The sequence below is a fragment of the Chlorocebus sabaeus genome, chromosome 16, assembly GCF_047675955.1.
Source record: "Chlorocebus sabaeus isolate Y175 chromosome 16, mChlSab1.0.hap1, whole genome shotgun sequence".
Taxonomy (NCBI): Eukaryota; Metazoa; Chordata; class Mammalia; order Primates; family Cercopithecidae; genus Chlorocebus; species Chlorocebus sabaeus.
In genome coordinates this window covers 13,293,861-13,313,860 of record NC_132919.1, presented here as the reverse complement: position 1 = coordinate 13,313,860, position 20,000 = coordinate 13,293,861, and positions in this window count along the sequence as shown.

The following is a 20,000-nucleotide window of genomic DNA, read 5'->3' as shown; positions in this document are numbered from 1 at the left end:
ATCACATTAAGAGAATACAGGGAAAAACAAATGATCCTCTCAATTAATGCAGGAAAAAAGCATTTGACAAAATTCAACATCTTTTCGTGATAAAAACACTCAAAAGATTAAGAAGAAAATTTTTTCCATTTGATGAAGGACATTTATGAAAACCGACATTTCCCATTATAATGGTGGAAGACTGAAAACTTTTTAAGGTCAAGAATAAGACAAGGATGCCTACTTTCACCGGTGCTATTTAACATTCTAATTTAAAATTTAAAATTCTGGCCAGAAAAATTAGGCAAGAAAAGGAAATAAAAGACATTCCAATCAGAAGGATGAAATAAAACTATCTCTATTCACAGATAAATAATTTTATACACAGAAAATTCTAGAGAATTTATTATTAAAAACCATTAAAGTTAGTAAATTAATTCAGCTGATTTGCAGGATTCAGCAAATTTTTAGGATACAATACTAACAGAAAAAATTCAGTTCTATTTCTATACACTACTAATAAATAATCCATAAAGAAAACTAAGAAAACAATTTCATTTACAATAGCATTAAAAAGAATAAAATACATAAGAATAAATTTAACCAAGGAGATGTAAGAATTATACATGGAAAATGACCACACATTGCTGACAAAATTTAGAAAGACCTAAATAATTGAATAAACATCCCTTTCCCTGGATTTCACCTACCTCACACCATACACAAAATTAACTTAAGATGAATCAAAGTCCTAAACATAAGAGTGAAAACTATAAAACTAAGAATAAAACAGATGTAAATTTTCTTGATCTTGAATTTGGCAATTGATTCTTACATATGACACCAAAAGCACAAGTGAAGGAAACAAAAAAAATGGATAAGTTGGACTTTATCAAATTTAACATTTTTTGAATCAGAGACACTATCAAGAACATAAAAAGGCAACTCACAGAATGGGAGAAAGTATTTGCAAATTACATATCACATAAATCTAGTTTTCAGAATATATAAAGAATTCCTAACACTCAACAACAACAAGCCAAATAAAAAATTGGGCAAAGGAATCAAAAATATATTTCTCCAAAGAGCATATACAAATGCTGACAAGCACATGAAAGATGCTCAACATCATTAGTCATTAGGAAATAAAAATCAAAACCGTAATAGATACTATTTCACACACATTAGGTTGTCTATGCTGTGGTGGTGTGCTGCACCTATTGACCTGTCCTCTAAGTTCCCTCACCTCACCCACCACTCCCCAACAGGCGCTGGTGTTCCCCTCTCTGTGTCCATGTTTTCTCAATGTTCCACTCCCACTTATGCGTGAGAACATGCGGTGTTTGGTTTTCTGTTTCTGTGTTAGTTTGCTGAGGATGATGGCTTCCAGCTTCATCCATGTTATACCTATGTAACAAACCTGCACGTTCTGCACAGGTATTCTGTTTTTTTTTTAAGAAGAAATAAAAAATACTAAAAACAAATATAAGTAAAAAATAAAACAAAAAGGATGTATAATGAGCATTGATAGGAAAGTAGAAATTTGGAACCCACTCACATTGCTGTTGGGAATGTAAAATGCTGCAGCTGCTGTGGAAAAGCTTGGCAGTTCCTCGAAAAAAGTTAAACGTAGAGTAGCCATATGACCTAGGTATATACCCCAAGGAATTGAAAACAGGTATTCAAAAAAATACTTGTATATGATTGTTCATAGCAGCATGATTCACAATAGCTTAAAGGTAGAAACCACTCAAATGTCCATCAACAGATGAATGACTAAATAAAAGGCTGTGTATCTGCACAATGGAAGATTATTCAGCTACCAAAAACTACAAAAAGTGCTGATACATGCCACAATGTGGATAAACTTTAAAAAACATTTTGTTAAGTAAAAGACACAAGACCAAAAGGCGCACATATTTTATGATTCCATTTATATGAAACATACAGAATTGATAAAAATCATAGAGATAGAAAGCATATTAGCGGTTTCCAGGGGTTTGGGGGTTGGGAAAATGGGGAGGGATTGGTTAATGGATATGGGGGTCTCTTCTGAGAGTGATGAAAATGATTCAGAACTAGAAAGAAAGAAGTGCTGGTTGCACAACATGGTAAATGTACTAAATACCTCTGAATTACTTGCTTTAAGATGGTTAATTTTGTGTTATGTGAATTTTACCTGAACAAAAAGAAATGAATCTTCTCATAATTGGTGTATTAGTCACTTCTCACACTGCTATAAAGATATACCTGACACTGGTTAATTTATAAAGAAAAGAGGTTTAATTGGCTCACAGTTCTACAGGTTGCACAGGCTTCTGTTTCTGGGAATGCCTCAGGAAACTTACAGTCACGGCAGAAGGCAAAGGGGAAGCTGGCCCATTACATGACCAGAGCAAGAGAAAGAGAAAGAAGGGGGAGGTGCTACTCGCTTTTAAACAACCAGATCTCGTGAGAACTCACTCACTATCAAGAGAACAGCAAGAGGGAAATTTGTCTCCATGAACATCAGCTCCCGCCAGGCCCCTCCTCCAACATTGAGGATTACAAGTAGATGCGAGATTTTGATGGGGACATAAATGCAAAGAATATCAATCAGATTTAATATATGGTTTGGGTCAAACGTGCAGAAATGTAACTGTTGAAAAATCTTCATTCAATAATTGTAATTTTTCTAAGGGTCAATATTCATCCCAGAACACAATAAACAGCACGCTAAAGAATTCTTTAAAAATATGTGTAAATACGTTTTCTGACTATCTTACTGCTTTAAGGAAGAGTCCCTCAGCTAGACAAACCATTTTCATTTCTGTTGCTAAATTAATTTTAGTCTGTTAAAATTATTATCACATTTTCTTATCATGTGTTAACCACAGAAAATTTTGAAAATACAGATAGGTAAAATATTATCTGTGTGTGTGTGTATGAGAGATTCACACCACCTTCTCTCTGTGTCCCCCTCAATCACATGGGATGATGCTGGTTTCCAGCAACTGCAAATCGCAGATTACCTTTTGCAAATTTCTCCCCTTGATTCTTTCAACTCTTCTAATACCTATTGTTAGTTCTCTTTTTCTTGGCTGAACCTACTTGAGGTATAAAGTAATTTCCCCACAACAGTTTGCATACCGACACAGAACTAACATCTTTTAGATAGATGTCACTGCAAATGAATGTTGTTTAAGTCTTTCCCTGCATCCAAACAGAATGTGCTTTCTATTTCTCTACTTTTTGCTACTTCACTATTGAACTTTCTATAATTACCGATCTTAAAATATCTGGTAGGCTAACATATTCTACTTATCCCCCCATTTTTTCTTATATTACTCAATGGTGTTTGCCACACACTCTTGGCATTGACTGTGCAAGAACTCTACTCTCTATTTTCGTTGTGGAAAGACAGTTAAAAATCCCTCTTGAAAATTTTTAGAGACAGAAATCTAGCATTTGCTTGGCTATTAAACTTGGAATTATCAACCACATTGTTATCATTCCATGCCACACCCTTTTTCTTTTTTTTTTTTTTTGTGGGGGAGGTACTATTCATCTATTTTTTTGTTTCAATCAATTGTCAGCTATTGAGCTACAGTTCTGTGCCTGACCCTATGCTAAGCACAGAAAAATAGAGGGAATAAGCACCCTCTGTTCTTCAGTAGTTCATATTCTTGTAGATTAGGCAGATAATTATATATGTTAGTTGCTACGCATGAAGGTTTCCTTTTGGGGGTACAGGGAAAAGCACTCGGATCTTCCATTCTCCTAGTTGGGAAACTGACAGTGAGAATGTGAAGCAGATGACCAGAAAAAACAATTTTCTTGTTTATTTATTTATGTACTTGTTTGTTTGTTTGTTTCAATAGGTTTTGGGGGAACAAGTGGTGCTTGGTTACATGAATAACTCATTTAGCGATGATTTCTGAGATTTTGATGCACCCATCACCCGAGCAGGGTACACTGTACCCCATGTGTAGTCTTTTATGCCTCACCCACCATCCTTTCTCCCAAGTCCCCAAAGTCTATTGTATCATTCTTATGCCTTTGCATCCTCATAGCTTCACTCCCACTTATGGGTGAGAGCATATGATGTTTGGTTTTCCATTCATTCCTGAATTACTTCACTCAGAATAATGGTCTCCAAATCCATCCACGTTGCTGCAAATGCTATTATTTTGTTTCTTTTTATAATTGAGTAGTATTCCATGGTATATCTATATACCACAATTTCTTTATCCAGTCGTTGATTGATGGGCATTAGGACTTGTTCCATATTTTTTCAACTGCGAATTGTGCTGCTATAAACAAGCGTGTACAAGTGTCTTTTTCATATAATGACTTATTTTCCTCTGGGTAGATAGCCAGTAGTGGGATTGCTGGGTCAAACAGTAGATCTACTTTTATTTCTTTAAGGAATCTCCACACTGTTTTCCTTAGTGGTTGTACTAGTTTACATTCTCACCAGAAGTGTAAAATTGTTCCCTTTTCACCACATCCATGCTAACATCTATTTTTTTTTTAATTTTTTGATTATGGCCATTCTTGCAGGAGCAACGTGGTATCACATTGTGGTTTTGATTTGTATTTCCCTGATAATTAATGATATTGAGCATTTTAAAATATGTTTGTTGGCCGTTTATATCTCTTCTTCTGAGAATTGTCTGTTCATGTTCTTAGCCCACTTTTTTATGGGGTCGTTTGTTTGTTTTCTTGCTGATTTGTTTGAGTTTCTTGTAGATTCTGGGTATTAGTCCTTTGTTAGATGTATAGATTGTGAAGATTTTCTCACTCTGTGGGCTGTCTGTTTACTCTGCTGATTTTCTTTTTTTTTTCTGGGCAGAAGCTTTTTAGTTTAATTAAGTCCCATCTACTTATCTTTGTTTTTGTCACATTTGCTTTTGGGTTCTTGGTCATGAAGTCTTTGCCTAAGCCAATGTCTAGAAGGGTTTTTCTCATATTATCTTCTAGAATCTTTATGATTTCATCTTATATTTAAGTATTTGATTCATCTTTAGTTGATTTTCATATGAAGTGGGAGATGAGGATCCGGTTTTATTCTTCTACATGTGGCTAGCCAATTATCCTAGTACCATTTGTTGAATAGGGTGTCCTTACCCCACTCTACGTTTTTGTTTGCTTTGTGGAAGATCAGTTGGCTGTAAGTATTTGGCTTTATTTCTGGGTTCTCAATTCTGTTCCACCGGTCTATGTGTGCCTACTTTCATACCAGTACCATGCTGTTTTGGTGGCTATGACATTATAGTATAGTTTGAAATTGGGTAGCGTGATGCCTCCTGATTTGTTTTTTTTTTTTTTTTTTTTTGCTTAGTCTTGCTTTGGCTATGTAGGATTCCAGAAAAGACAATTTTCATTTAAACTTTGTGAGTAGAAGGAAGGAAAGACTGACACATTTAGTTCAAGAGCCACAGAGCCTTTTGCTGCCACTATGTGTTCTCATGGCATCCTGGATCTGAAAGGTCTGCATAATCTAAGTTAGAGCTATTTTGGCTTGCTGTACCGAATTTTGAATCTTGCAAATTCTTTAGCCATGGTGAGGGGGAAGGGTTCCATCAAATCCAGCCACAAATCAGATGTTTTTATTTTTATAAAACTCCTTTCTTGAGATGCAATTCACATATCACATAATTCACTAATGTAAGGGGTACATTTCAATGGTTTAAAGATATATTCACAGATATATGCAACCATCACCAGTCAATTTAAAAACATTTTCATAACCTCAAAAAGATACCCCACACTCTTTAACTATGAACTTTCATGATCTCATCTTTACCAGACCTAAACTAGCTTGCTTACTTTTTCTCTACACAGATTTGCCTTCTGGGCATAAATGGAATCTTATAAACTGTGGTCGTTTGTATCTGGCTTCTTTTACTTAGGATAAGGCTTTCGAGGTTCATTTATGTTGTAATATGTATAGCACTCCCTTCCTTTTTACAATAATATAACATTCCATTGTATTAAACACCACATTTTATTTACCCATTTAGTTACTTGATGGACATTTGGGTTATCTCCACCTCTTTTGGCTATTACAAATAATGCTACGGTAAACATTGGCTAACAAACATTTGAATAAACGTGCATTTTTATTTCTTTTGGGCATATACTTACTAATGAATTCACTGGGTCATATAGCAATTGTATATTTAACCATCTGAAGAACTGCCAGATTGTTTCCAAAATGACCACACCATTTCGCATTCCTACCAGCAGTATTATACGGGTTCCAATGTCTCCACATCCTCACCAACACTTGTTATTATCTGTCTTTTTGATTCTAGCTATTCTGGTGGGTATGAAGTAGTATATCATTGCAGTTTTGATGTGCATTTCCCTGATGTCTAATGATATAATACTTAGCACCTTTTTGTGTACTTGTTGGCTATTTGCAGAACTTTATTTGAACACCTACCTATTTCTATCCTTTGTTCAATTTTACTATATTTTTACCTTTATTATCTTTTTTAGACAAAATCTCACTCTGTCACCTAGGCTGCAGTGCAGCGGCGTGATCTTGGGTCACTGCAACCTCCACCTCTTGAGTTCAAGCAATTCTCATGCCTCAGTCTCCTGAGTAGCTGGGATTACAGGTGTGTGCCACCATGCCCTGATAATTTTTGTACTTTTAGTAGAGATGAGGTTTTGCCATGTTAGCCAGGCTGATCTTGAACTCCTTGCCTCAAATGATCCATCTGCCTCAGCCTCCCAAAGTGGTGGGATTACAGGCATAAGCCACTGTGCCTAGGTCCTTTGTCTAATTTTAATCAGGTTACTTGTCTTCTTATTGTGAGTTGTAAGAGTTTATTATGTATTTTAGGTATATCCTTGATCAGATGTATGATTTACAAAGCTTTTTGCTATTCTGTAAGTTTCACTTTTTTGATGGTGCTCTTTGAAGCATAAGAGTTTTTTCATTTTGATGAAGGTCGTATGGTTTCTTACTCAGTGATGTTTTTCTTATACACACCCTTTTACATTTCTGTTGTCTCTGTTGTCAGTATTCTAGTCCACATGCTTGTAACTTCTTCCATAACTGTAGACTCAATGGTCATCTTGGCCTCTCTACTGCCTATGTCTTCTATTTGTACTCTACTTTATTCTGCATCCAGAGTCATCTTCCTAAACCATAGCTGCTTGTGGTGATTCTTTAAAACATCCTTATAATTCACTTCTGATTACCAACCAAAGCCCAAACTCAGTGCATTATTCAGTACACAGACAATCTTTTAATTTCATCTCCTATTCCTTTCCCAATCTCTTCAATATTTAATTTTTGTCACAGTTGCATACCATCTTTATTTACCTAATATTTTTCTCTAACCTCTTTTCCATAAATTAAAACTCTTCAAAGAAAACTTTATATGCCTGGTCTACATGAAAAACCATCTTGACTCACCAAGCTTCTTCACTCTGTCAATCCGGATTACTTAATGCTGTCTTTGGACACCATTTAAAGTTTTCTTATTTCATACTTTGGAACATTGTTCTACCCAATCGAACTACTTAGTTTTCTCATAACCTGTCTTGTTCTTCCTTGGTATCCGTTTCTTCCCTCTTTTTAGAAGTTCTTCTTCCCACCAGCCATTCCCTATCCATGCCTGGGGCTTATCATCCTTCAAAACTTTTATCAAAGTCCTTTTCATCTGGCGTCTTTTATTACCATCGTAGCAGTGGTCTCTCTCTATGTCCTGATGTACTCTGGACCTTTTCTAGAGCGCCTGTCAGGTTTGATCTATTTTTATGGCCACCTGTGTCCATGTCTTGTTACCAGGCCATGGCATGGTGTGGTAGGAAATTCAAGGTCTTACTGTGACTTGGCATTAAATAGTACATAGTCCTTGAGAATATCACAACTTCTTTCTGATCCCTAGTTTCCTCAACTTAATAATGGTACAGTGGTGCTGTACCATTGGTTCTAGGCTAGGGCATACATCAGAATTACCTGTGTTCCCATGATTCTATAAAGAGTGACTGCATCAGATTAATTCCAGGATACACCCCTGGGTCAGGGCAACAAGAGATCTTGCCTGTCTTGGCTTAATGCTATCTCATTGGTTTTCTAGGGAGATACTAGTGTTGGCACATAGTAGTGATTCAATATTTATTTGAAGGAATTCATGAATGTTTTCTAAAACCCGTTTCTTCTCTGATATTTTATGTCTCTCGCCTTGCTCCTTTATGGATCTTCAAGGTGCTTGCCATAGTGTCTTGGCTGCCCTAGGTGATGATTAAGTATCTGTTGAATTGAATTGGGCTGAAGGTCAGAGAGTAATTTGAGGCACAGAGGTGAAACTCTGGGAATCAATCACTGATGAAAGCAGAAACTTTTCCATAACAAAGACCTTGTGGAGGACTAGAAATCATCCGTGGAAAGTTTTTGGAGATTTCTTTTTAAAATGAAAACAGTTTAATACAATGCAATTTCAACTCCTACTCTCACAAGCTTTATTTCTATGAAGTTAAAATTGGTTTCATCCTCCCAAGTTTTTAAATGTCCACATTGTTATTAAATCTCCTGGGTCATCCTACCAGTGGGGATTGCTCTCTGCATTTTATCATTAATGCATTCCTGCAGATGGAGGCACGGGAATAGATAGGGTGATGACCTGTAAACCAGTAAACTAGACAGCAGCAAAAGAATGTGGTACCTGCTTGGTCTACTCTTGGTTCCTTCCTCCAAGACCTAACTGGGCTGCCCCAGGTGCAGACTTCTTCCAGAATGCCTAGCAACAGGGATAACTTGGAAAAGGCATCCTTTGATTCAGTTCTCTAACAGTTCCACGGCGTTTTAATTCTATGCCTAACAAGCCTTTGTCTTTACACTACAACTTGAAGTTTTATTCTTTAATAACCTGAATTTAGTTCTTGTCTTTAAATGTGTTGGGAAGGCCGAGCTGATACTCTCAAACTTCACTGAGGGTCTTTTATATTTAATCTTTGCATTTTAGAGAGGGTAAATTATCAGAAAAAAAAATTCTTTTTTATAACCTCCATTCGATTCCCTTTGTTGAATGAGTAGGAATGATAATCTGCATATATTATGAAATATTAGACATTTCATTTATTTGAATCTTTCATCTGAAAGATGGAGAGCTGTGAAATTTCCAAGAAGTCCTGTAGGAGGTGGAGGTGGTCTCTTCCGTGAGGTACTGGCTGAGTGAAGGGTGGTTGTGGTTTTTGTTTTTTTGGCTGCTGCATCTCCTTTATTACAAGTAACCTGCCCAGATATTGAGGAAGCTCCTTCGGAAGGTATAGCTATGTTTGCTGACTTACTGGTCTTGGCTGCCAACCACATTACACTGAATAGTCTTGGGCCGTGCACACCTAGAAAGAGAGAAGTGTGTGAAGCAGGATAGAGGCTTAGAAACCCTTTGTCTCCCTCATGAGTCCCTACGCCTTCAGTACTGATGACCCTACTAGGTGTCCATACCATCAGAATCAATAGGCCCATACAATCCGTCAGTCTTCCTGGTGGTCAGCCACGAATTCTACATGCTGGCTCCTTCACTCAACAGTCACTTCCTTGACACCAACCCTGTGCCACCAAACATTGGGTTTGAACAGAAAGAAAAGAACTGGTCCTCTTCCCCTAAGTGGTTTTACTACATATCATATTCACAAAATAAGAATCTAAGAATAAGTATAAATTAAATATTAGCTCATTAAGTCAGTTACTGTTGATTCACAACTTGAGGTCCTAGATATGCAAGAAACTAAAATTTGACTTACAACCATCTGAGGAATATGTAACTTACAGAAACACATTTTTCACATTCTGTCAAAAAATCCAAAAACATAAGTCTTAACTGCTTGCAAAAGAATCACTTGGCAAATTTGTTTAAAATGTACATTTCTCAGCCGTGCACATGGCTCATGCCTGTAATCCCAGCACTTTGGGAGGCCAAGGCGGGCAGATTGCTTGAGTTCAGGAGTTTGATACCAGCCTGAGAAACATGTGAAACCCCATCTCTACACAAAAGAAAAATTAGCCAAGCATGGTGGTGCACCTGCCTGTAGCCTCAGTTACTCGGGAGGCTGAGGTGGGAGGATCACTTCAGTCCGGGAGGTAAAGGCTGCAGTGAGTCATGATCGCACCACTGCACTCCAGACTGGGTGACAGAGCAAGACCCCAAGACCCTGTTTCAAAAAAACAAAAACAAAAAAAAACCCAAAAAAGAATATTCTGGATATGTAGCTGAGAGAAAAAAATCAAGGGACAGAAAGACCATACATTTTTGTAGTATGTGTGTGTAAGATTGTTTGTTTAAGTATAAAATCTCTGAAAAAATACATAAACAAATAAACAGATACCCCAAGCTTACTGTACTTGCATTGTGGGAGGAGACCTGGGTAGATGGGCATAGGGAGACAGGAAGATTTACCCTTCATTGAATCCCCATCTGTATGTCTTAAATGTTGTACCATGTGGATGTATTTCTTAATTATTCTATAAAAATGTTAATTTTTAAGAATAAAAGAGTGAAAGATAGTAATTATTTAAAATAAGCATTTCTGGGCCCTTCCCCAGACATTTGGTTCCTAAAGGTGTGTGTGTGTGGTGGAGTGGAGGGGCCTAGAAATTGGAGTTTTAACAAACAGTCTGTGATAATATGATACACATGCTTTAAGGACCACATTTGAGAAACTTGCTACCACTTTCGGGAGTAATTCATTGATTCATCGAACAATAAAGGAGAGTGTACCCATCATAGTCCAAGCACTGGGATAAGCACATAGAATAAGGTGAGACTAATGTTTAAAGGGCAGGATAGAGATGCAACTATTTCACTGCAATCATGGGTCTCAACATTTAGCATGAATCAGATTCACTAGGAGGGATTGTGAAACACATTGCTGGGCCCCACACCCAGAGTCTTCCCCAGTAGGTCTGGGAAGGGGACTGGGAATCTGCAATTCTCATACGATCTCAGGTGATGAGGAGGTTGCTGGTCCATGAACCCCATTTTGAGAAATTCTTAAACATCCCTGAAAAGCAATTAACTGAATCCATTTGCATAGATTTTAGGATGTATTTCAGGATATGAAACTCACTACTCATACGTAAAACTTTCTTCATTAAAAAACAAAAGCTAAATGTTTTCCATATGACTATCATTTATGCAAACCCTACAATGACATTGACATTGAGTCTTTCTGTAAGTTCTTGAAGAAAGCTATCACTTTCTTCTCGTTCTTATTACATCTTCTGACTCTTAGGCAGAAGACCTAGTTTCTAGTGTTTTGGTTCCTCTCCTCTGAAGACCCTACAATCCATTACTATTCCTTTTGCAATATGGTTATCAAAAATTCTTGAGGCCTGAATCTGAGGTCTCATCCACTCAAGGTAAAACAATCCCTTGACCTTTGTTCTGGAGACAGCAGTGTAGGCTGGTAGAAAGAGCTGTCTGACGTTGACCCCAGCTCTACCTCTAGCATTACAACTTGGTGAGATTAATTTGCCATCTCTTTCTATTCTATTTAGACTCAGACTGAGCCTCTCCTTCCTTCCTATACCTCTGGTAGTATCCGAGGACCAGCCTCCCAAAACCAAAAGTTCCTTGTATATGAAGATGTGCCAGCCGATGCAATTCTGACTGGGCTTGGCGGGGACACTCTGCAATAGTATCGTGATAGCAATGGCTTCCTACACCCCTCAAAAGAATAGGCAGTGATGGTGAAATACAAAGAGCCCATTTTGACAGGGAAGGCCCATTGTGCCCATAAAACACAGGGTGGGAAAGAGGGTATTTTCCGCTTTCTGCAACTGATCAGAGCACTAGCAGATGGAGGCAGAGACAGGGATGGTAAGGCATGTGCTGTAGTTACTGAAGTGCTCCTTTCTCCCAGAGGGCCATGGCAAACAGGGAAAGTGGTGAAGTACCTCCCTGAGATGGTACTGGGGTGAGACTTAGGCAGGCTGGGAAATAGGTGCCCATGGAATCCTACACGTAAGAGAAGGAACGTCCTCTTGTGACCTTCAGCTGGGTCCTGAAAGTCGGGTGTTCTCGGGAGACACTGGGGATGCCGTGGCCACTGTCGACTGTGTTCTCCACTCCATTCTGTTCCTTAGATGTCACTATATTGGCCGTTGAGGGAAGCACAGAAGAGTCGGCCTGCTTCTGTCATTGATCTGCTAATTCCTTCCCTTAGAAGTAAAAGCCGGCCAGGCACGGCGGCTCACGCCTCTAATCCCAGCACTTTGGGAGGCCGAGGAGGGCAGATCATGAGGTCAGGAGATTGAGACCATCCCGGCTAACACGGTGAAACCCCGTCTCTATAAATGTACAAAAAAATTAGCCAGATGTGGTGGTGGGTGCCTGTCATCTGAGCTACTCAGGAGGCTGAGGCAGGAGAATGGCGTGAATCCGGGAGGTGGAGTTTGCAGTGAGCCAAGATCGCACCACTGCACTCCAGCCTGGGCGAGGAGTGAGATTCCATCTCAAAAAAAAAAAAAAAAAAAAAGAAGTAAAAGCCTCCTTTAAAAAACTTAATGAAAAATCTTGAATATGTGTAGAATTAAAATACAGAGTGACTGTCTGAGTCTGTTCAGGCTCCATAACAAAATACCATAGACTTGATGGCTTAAACAACGGAAACTTAGTTCTTACAGTCTGGAGATTGGAAAATCCAGGATCAAGGCACTGGCAGCTTCTGTGTCTGGGCGTAGGGGGCTGCCTCCTTGCTTATAGAATGAGTCTTCTCTTCTCGCTGCATCCTCTCGTGGTAGAAGGAGTGTAGGGTCTCTCTAAGGTCTCTTTAGTAGGGATACTGATCCCATCATGAGGTCTCTGCCCTTCTGACCTAATCACCTCCCAAAGACTCCATCTCCTAATACCATCGTCTTGGAGGTCAGGGTTTCAACATATGAACTTTAGAGGAACATGAATATTCAGACCATAGCAGTTGTTTCTTAAAACAACCAGAAATAAAAGCCACTCCTCTTACACAGAAGTTAAGTTTTATTTACCACTAGTGTCTCATCTTTCTTTCTCATAAAGCTTTATTTCTCAGAAAGCAAATTTCCCAAACCTGGGGCCTGAGACCTCTCTCAAGTAGAGGCCACACAATCATGGCCCTCCAGTTGCATGTATTAATATTTATACACACACATTTTTAACACAAATGTCTGACAATTGTGGTTGCCGACAGCCACAATGGCCGTTGCAGACGAAACCACTTGCCTTGTGCTGCGGATGTTATTGCTATTGTCGTGCCCACCTCTCAATGAGGGCTGACACCTCGTTGGTATCATCTACCGTGTCCCTCCTGTAGTTATTTAATCAGGGTCCCTATGGGCGGTTTTCTTTTCTTCCTTTTGTTTGCCCCATGTAAGTTATGCACAGACTGTCTTAACCTATGCGTTTCTTGGATTCTAACGTCCCCTTTTCATTTTCACATGTTTTTGATGGTTGGGGGAGGAGACTCGTACTTGTGTTTGTTTTTTCTTTAGTGAAAACAACTGTTCTAGGTCTCTTCTTACTTCCAGAAGTCTTATTTGCACCCCTGACCCCACGAAAAGTCTTGAAGCCTTCAAGCTTTCTTTCGTGTTTCTGTTCGTGACACCAATCTTAAGACCTGACCTGGAAATTTCAGCTGCAAACTTCGTAACTCACAAGAGTCCAAACAGAGCGGGTAATGGAAGCCTTTGTAATCTGGCTCAGAAAATGAGGCCCAGGGGTCCATCTCATTCCGCATTCTGGCCTGCGTTGGCTCTGAATAAGTGCTGGGATAAAATGTTACTAGTGATAATAATAGTATGGAGGTTAATGCGCTGTTTTCCTAGAGTGATCGTGCGAGTGAGGAGAATGATTTAAAGGGTGTAGCTTTGGATGGGAATGCTTCTGAATGTGGAACATTTTTAAAGGCCATTATCATTAACATGGCATCATCCTTTCAATGAGTCTCATGAAAAACAATAAGTTTCTCTTTCCTAAATGCAATACCATAAAAATATATGTTTGAAATGTATTATATTCCATACAAAATTGATGAAGAAAGCCAAGCAGAAACCACCCCACGATCACAACACTTAATGCCTTTTAAATGCAGTTATGGAAATAGATAAAAACCATTCAGCATCTGCTCAGCACAGGGATTTTCAAATTTGATACAATAATCCTAACTTTACATTTCTCAGGGCTCCCTTCCTAATGCATCAAAAGCCATACTAAATTTAAATAATACAGTCAATCATCTGGCAAATTTGATTTATAGGGAAAGTTTTTCATTAGATTGTTTTGGGAGATATCGGCATGATAAACACTCCCATTATCGAAATGCAAAACTCAGATAATGTTTCATCCACAAAATATTTAAGCAGCAAAGCACTATAAACACCATCAAGGAACTTATAATCAAACACCAAGAACTTCTTGGAAGCTTTGACACAAACACAGGCAGAAGATGCAATGTTCAAAATAATCAATATTCGGAAACAAAATCAAATGGCTAAAGCTCAAGGATATTTCTATTTGGGCCTAGTTTAGGTAGTTTTCTAAGTATTGTCGGAACCCTGGTGAACAATTCACTCCAGATAGATGTAGGAGAGATAACTCTAGGAAGCATGATACCAATTTATTAGGAAAAAGCTTTTGATTAACCAGAATACTCAGGCTGGATATAGCCACTCCCTTTCAAAGGCTCACTGCAAATGCATTTTCATGACTAGGTTTGCCAAAGGTATTATCTTTCTGTCTTAGGTAGTATTGGAGATTCATGTTTAAATATTAATTCTCTGTTTTCTATTTTGACTCCTGTTAGATCGTCATTTTTAACAATAAAAACAGCAGTGGCAATAAGAGTAATAATAATACTACTAGTAGTGGTAGATGACAGTAACAATGGTGGCTTTGGTACAATGACTCCCACTATTAAATTAAAAATAAAAACTAAGGGGAACAAAGACAATGGATGAAGAAGTTTTACTGTCAGTCATTGAACCTGACCCCACAGAGTGTCATCACAGGGTGATGAAGTTCTGGGCGGAGAAATGGGACAAGTGTGTTAAACCCCAATGGAGAAGAACTATCTCCGTCCCGCGTCAGGGAAGCAAAGCCTGTGAGTGCTGCTGCTTGGCTAGGGGTACTGGATTGTCTGGGTGGTGAGCAGTGGGCTGGTTCGAGGAGACCTGCTATGAAAATGGGGTGCCCACCTTGGAATCATGAAGACCAGCTGCCTCAGGTGCATGGGTGCCATCCCAGAGTCTGAATGATAAACTTGTCAGCAGCTGAGGAAGACAGGACCCAGTTTACACTGCTTTGAGGGTCTTGGAGGCAGCTCAATTTTTCATAGTTAGGATATAATTCCTCTGTCATTTATTGTATACTACTTAATGTGGCAGATATCTGCTGGTCTACTCACCCAGCATCCGTTCACTCTGCCTTACATCAATTTCCCTTTGGAAAAAACCTTCATCCTACCATCACCCATTGACAACTCCTTCACTTTCAGGAGTAGAGCATGACCTTGGTGAGAGCAGTCAGCACATCCTTTGCCCCTATGCCTATATCCCTGTCCCCCACCCCCACTATATTAATTTATTTGGGGGTAGGCATTGAACAAGTCAGATTAATCAGAGCCCACAATTCACAATTCTAAGACTTTCACTATGAATAGGAAAATCAACTCTTCTCCACTTCATGTGAGACTGAAGCTATGGGATCTGCCACTTAGAACTTGGCCCTGGACACAACTCCAGAGATAAACAATACGATTCTGGTAGCATGACCTGACTCCTGAAATAAGTGGTGCCTACAGCTAGCTCAGCCTCCTTGAGTTTCCAGCTTTCAGAGTCACTTAGAACCTCTTCCAGCTTAAATCACTTTGGTTTGTGTTGGAGTTTCCATTTCTTGTAACCTGAAGTTCCTAACTCTATCATGGAAGATGTTAGGTTGCCTGCTTTCTTGGTTTGGCACGAAAAGGAAGATGGATGTAAAAGAACAAAAGTTATAAAAGCCATAGTGCCTATTTCTTTCTGCTTTGTGTTATCCTTAATTGTGCAATGGAAATCATGATCTCTTGCTGGATCTTAAGCTCTAGCAGACAGAAACCACAGCCTGTCTTGATTTCCCTCATAAAGCGTACCTTCCAGCAGAAGCTAATGGAGGATTGTGCTTGCCAAGCACAGTGAATGGTGGATTTTGATGAAGACTCTCTCTAAGTCCTCTTCTTAACTGGGCTTTGACTTTGGGTTTCAAGGTCCATCTTTGTCCATCCCTCAGTTTCCGCAAGAATCCTGCTAAGTCATTTTGGGGAGAATGCCCCGGGTGATAACCTGATTACCCTGGCCTGCTCTTCAGCAAGAATCATGTTAAGTCTGTTTAGCCAGAATTTGCCTTCTCTGCCTGGCATTTCCTCCTAGTAATTTTCCATCCACCCAACCTGCTCCTTGACGATAAACCCCCTAGTTTTTACTTGTTGTATTTGGAGTTGAGCCTAGATATGAAAGTCTCTTTTCCTTTATTGCAATAAATAGGTTCTGAATAAAACTGTTCTTTAAAAAAAAAAAAAAAAAGTTACACTTTAACTGCTATCTGGCTCTTTTTTTTTTTTTTTGGATACAATATACACATTTCAATGTAGGTGCTGGGTCAGGCTGAGTTGTTTTGGATAATGACATATGATTTTCTTTTAGGGGGAGAGACAGTGAGAAATTTGGGAAATTTGCAGGGGAAGTAGACAGAAACTAGCAAAGCTGGAGCTCCCTCACTGTAATATCTCCCCGCAACCCTCCAAACCTTTGTAAAACATAAGCGAAATTGAAATTGCTTCATGAGAATTGGGGAAGCTGTGTACAGTTCTCATGTACTCTACTGGGGAAGAGAGTACAGTACCAAAGCTGAAAAGCGAGTGAGCAGACGTTTGGATTATACTTGTGAGATCTGCCACATCGGATCATGCCTGGACTTGGATTTGTAGGTACTTCTTACTTAGAGGGGCCTGGCCCCCTTTGCCTACATGGCGATTACTTTTCCAGTCAAAGCTGGAGGGAAAGTGACTGGCGAGAAGCCTCATTCATCCAGAAGAGTTTACCTTGGCAAATCACCCATACAGAATGGAAAAGCGCCTCAAGCTGCGAAGCCCAGAGCCTTCAGTTATTGTTTCTGTCGCTGACCTTTGCTCCCCAGAAGGCCTCCCCGAGGAAATCAGACTCCGGGTCAGCTCAATTGCCTTTTTGAGCTTCACCAATTTAAGTGATTACTGGTGTTTGCTTACCACAAATCACCGATGAAACAGCAACAAAAAGGAATCCTTGTCACCATTTTTCTCAGCACACCGCGTTCTCTGTGCCTCTTTTTATAGTTCAGCAAAAGCAACAACTGAAGGCCACCGTCAAGCCAGCCAGGCTGATCCCCTACCTCTGAGGATGCCCTTTTGTGTCTATTATCCTTTAAAAAACTCACCTTGATGTTTTTACTAAAACAACCTGATGACTCATTCATGAAATACAAGTCCACGGAGGGGCTGAGGTACTCGACAAAAGGTAAATCTTAATATATATACAAAAAGAAATCACGAAGTGTAACCGATATCTGGCAAAGAGAGGTCCTTGGGAGCCAGAGGCAGACCTATGCTTGATCCAATTAACCAAATAAAATTCCAACCAAATAGGCTCAAGCAAGAAGCAGTACTGTTCTTAATTGTGGGCAAATAAATGTATGTGGCTCTGGCCAGATGCCTCAGAGAACATGAGCTAAGTATTAAAAAGGATCTCTTCCCAAAGTGAAAACAAAAAGTGATAGAGGATACTTTTTTGAGACAATTTGGGGACTTTGAATGTTAACTGCCTGAATTAAAACAAGGTTTCTTTTCTTTCTTTCTTTTTTTTTCTTGAGACGGAGTCTTGCTTTGTCACCCAGGCTAGAGTGCAATGGCACGATCTTGGCTCACTGCAACCTCTGCCTCCTGGATTCAAGAGATTCTCCTGTCTCAGCCTCCCAAGTAGCTGGGATTGCAGGTGCATGCCACCACACCTGGCTAATTTCTTGTAGTTTTAGTAGAGACGGGGTTTCACCATGTTGGCCAGGCTGGTCTTGAACTCCTGATCTCATGATCTGCCCACCTTAGCCTCCCAAAGTGCTGGGATTAAAGACGTGAGACACCACCCCTGGCCCCAGTGTTTACTTTCTTAAGAATCATTTTCCATTTTGGTTATGGAGAAAATGGTGGATTTTGATGGAGACTCTCTCCCTGACCAAACTTTAGTAAGGCTCATCTGAGTCCTCTTCTTAACTGGGATTTGACTTTGAGTTTCAGGGTCCATCCTTGTCCATTCCCCAGTTTCAGTAAGAATCCTGCTAAGTCATTTTGGAGAGCATGCTCCAGGTGATACCCCTGGCCTGCCTTCAGCAAGAATCTTGTTTTTTAATAGATACATGCTGAAGTATTTCAGAGTAAAACATTAAGTTGTTTATAACTTACTCTCATATGAGCTGAGAAACAAACTTCTATATGTAAAATAGAATAGAAGAGAATATGTACATGTATACACACAAACATACATTCATATATCAATCTAACCCAGGAGAACCCAAGAGCTTCCTTTTCAGGATCAGAATATACATAAAACATTGAGAGAAGGCTCATACGAATGGAAATAATATTGTTGAGGCCGGGCGCAGTGGCTCATGCCTATAATCCCAGCACTTTGGGAGACGGAGGCGGGCAGATCACGAGGTCAGGAGATCAAGACCATCCTGGCTAATATGGTGAAACTCCGTCTCTACTAAACAAAATACAAAAAATTAGCCGGGCGTGGTGGCGGGCACCTGTAGTCCTAGCTACTCAGGAGGCTGAGGCAGGACAATGGCGTGAACCTGGGAGGTGGAGCTTGCAGTGAGCCGAGATGGCGCCACTGCTCTCCAGCCTGGGCAACAGAGCGAGAGACTGTCTCAAAAAAAAAAAAAAAAAAAAAAAAAATTGTTGAAATGAAAGAAAAAAAATAAGGTTTATTTCATTATGTTCAAATGTACACAAAAGACAATTTTACCCTGTCATTTGTGAGATTTACAGAGATTTAAAATTTTCTTCCTGTTGCCTTTGATCACCTCATCTTGGGCCCATAGTAAACATCCTAAAAATAAAATTGTAATGGAACTTTTAGACACTTGCTTCAGACAAAGGAGCTCAGAAAGCTGTCTTGGGACAAGTTCTGCTCTGTTGTGAGGTGGGAGAGAGAACCACTAGTTAAAAACAATCGGTAAAGGCATGCAGATTACTACCAAGAAAGTCAGGTCAGGAAAAAAAAAAAAAAAAGGAAAGCAAAAGAAGTATATGTGGATGTATGTCTAAAAGGTGAGTGAAACTGTATTATTAAGTTCCTATGATGTGTGAAGGACTTTATCGCATTCACTTATTTTATCTTTAAAGCAACCAAACAAGGTCAGCATTATTATACTCAGTTTACATATTTGAAACTTAGGCTCAGAGAGATCACAAAACTCACCCAAGGGCACACAGCTAATGCGTTTTAGAGACAGGATTCAAATCCAAGTTTATGCTTTTACCACTGTACTAATTCAACATCAAAAAGTTTAGCACAGGCTGGGCACAGTGGCTCACACCTGTAATTCCCGCACTTTGGAAGAACGAGGCGGGAGGACCACCTGAGATCGGGAGTTCGAGACCAGCCCGACCAACATGGACAAACCCTGTCTCTACTAAAAATGCAAAATTAGCCAGGCATGGTGGTGCATGCCTGTAATCCCAGCTACTTGGGAGGCTGAGGCAGGAGAATCGCTTGAACCTGGGAGGTGGAGGTTGTGGTGAACTGAGATCGCACCACTACACTCCAGCCTGTGCAACAAGAGCGAAACTCCGTCTCAAAAAAAGAAAAAAGAAAAAAGAAGTTTAGTACAAAGGCCTCATACTTCAACCCCATACTGAAGTACCAGGGAGGCACTTCACTAGTGGGGAAATGGATAGAGAGAATAAAGCCTGACTGTTTGCCTGGTACCTTTATTTGTAAGAAATGAGTGCTGTCTACTCAGAAATGCTTTGTTTGC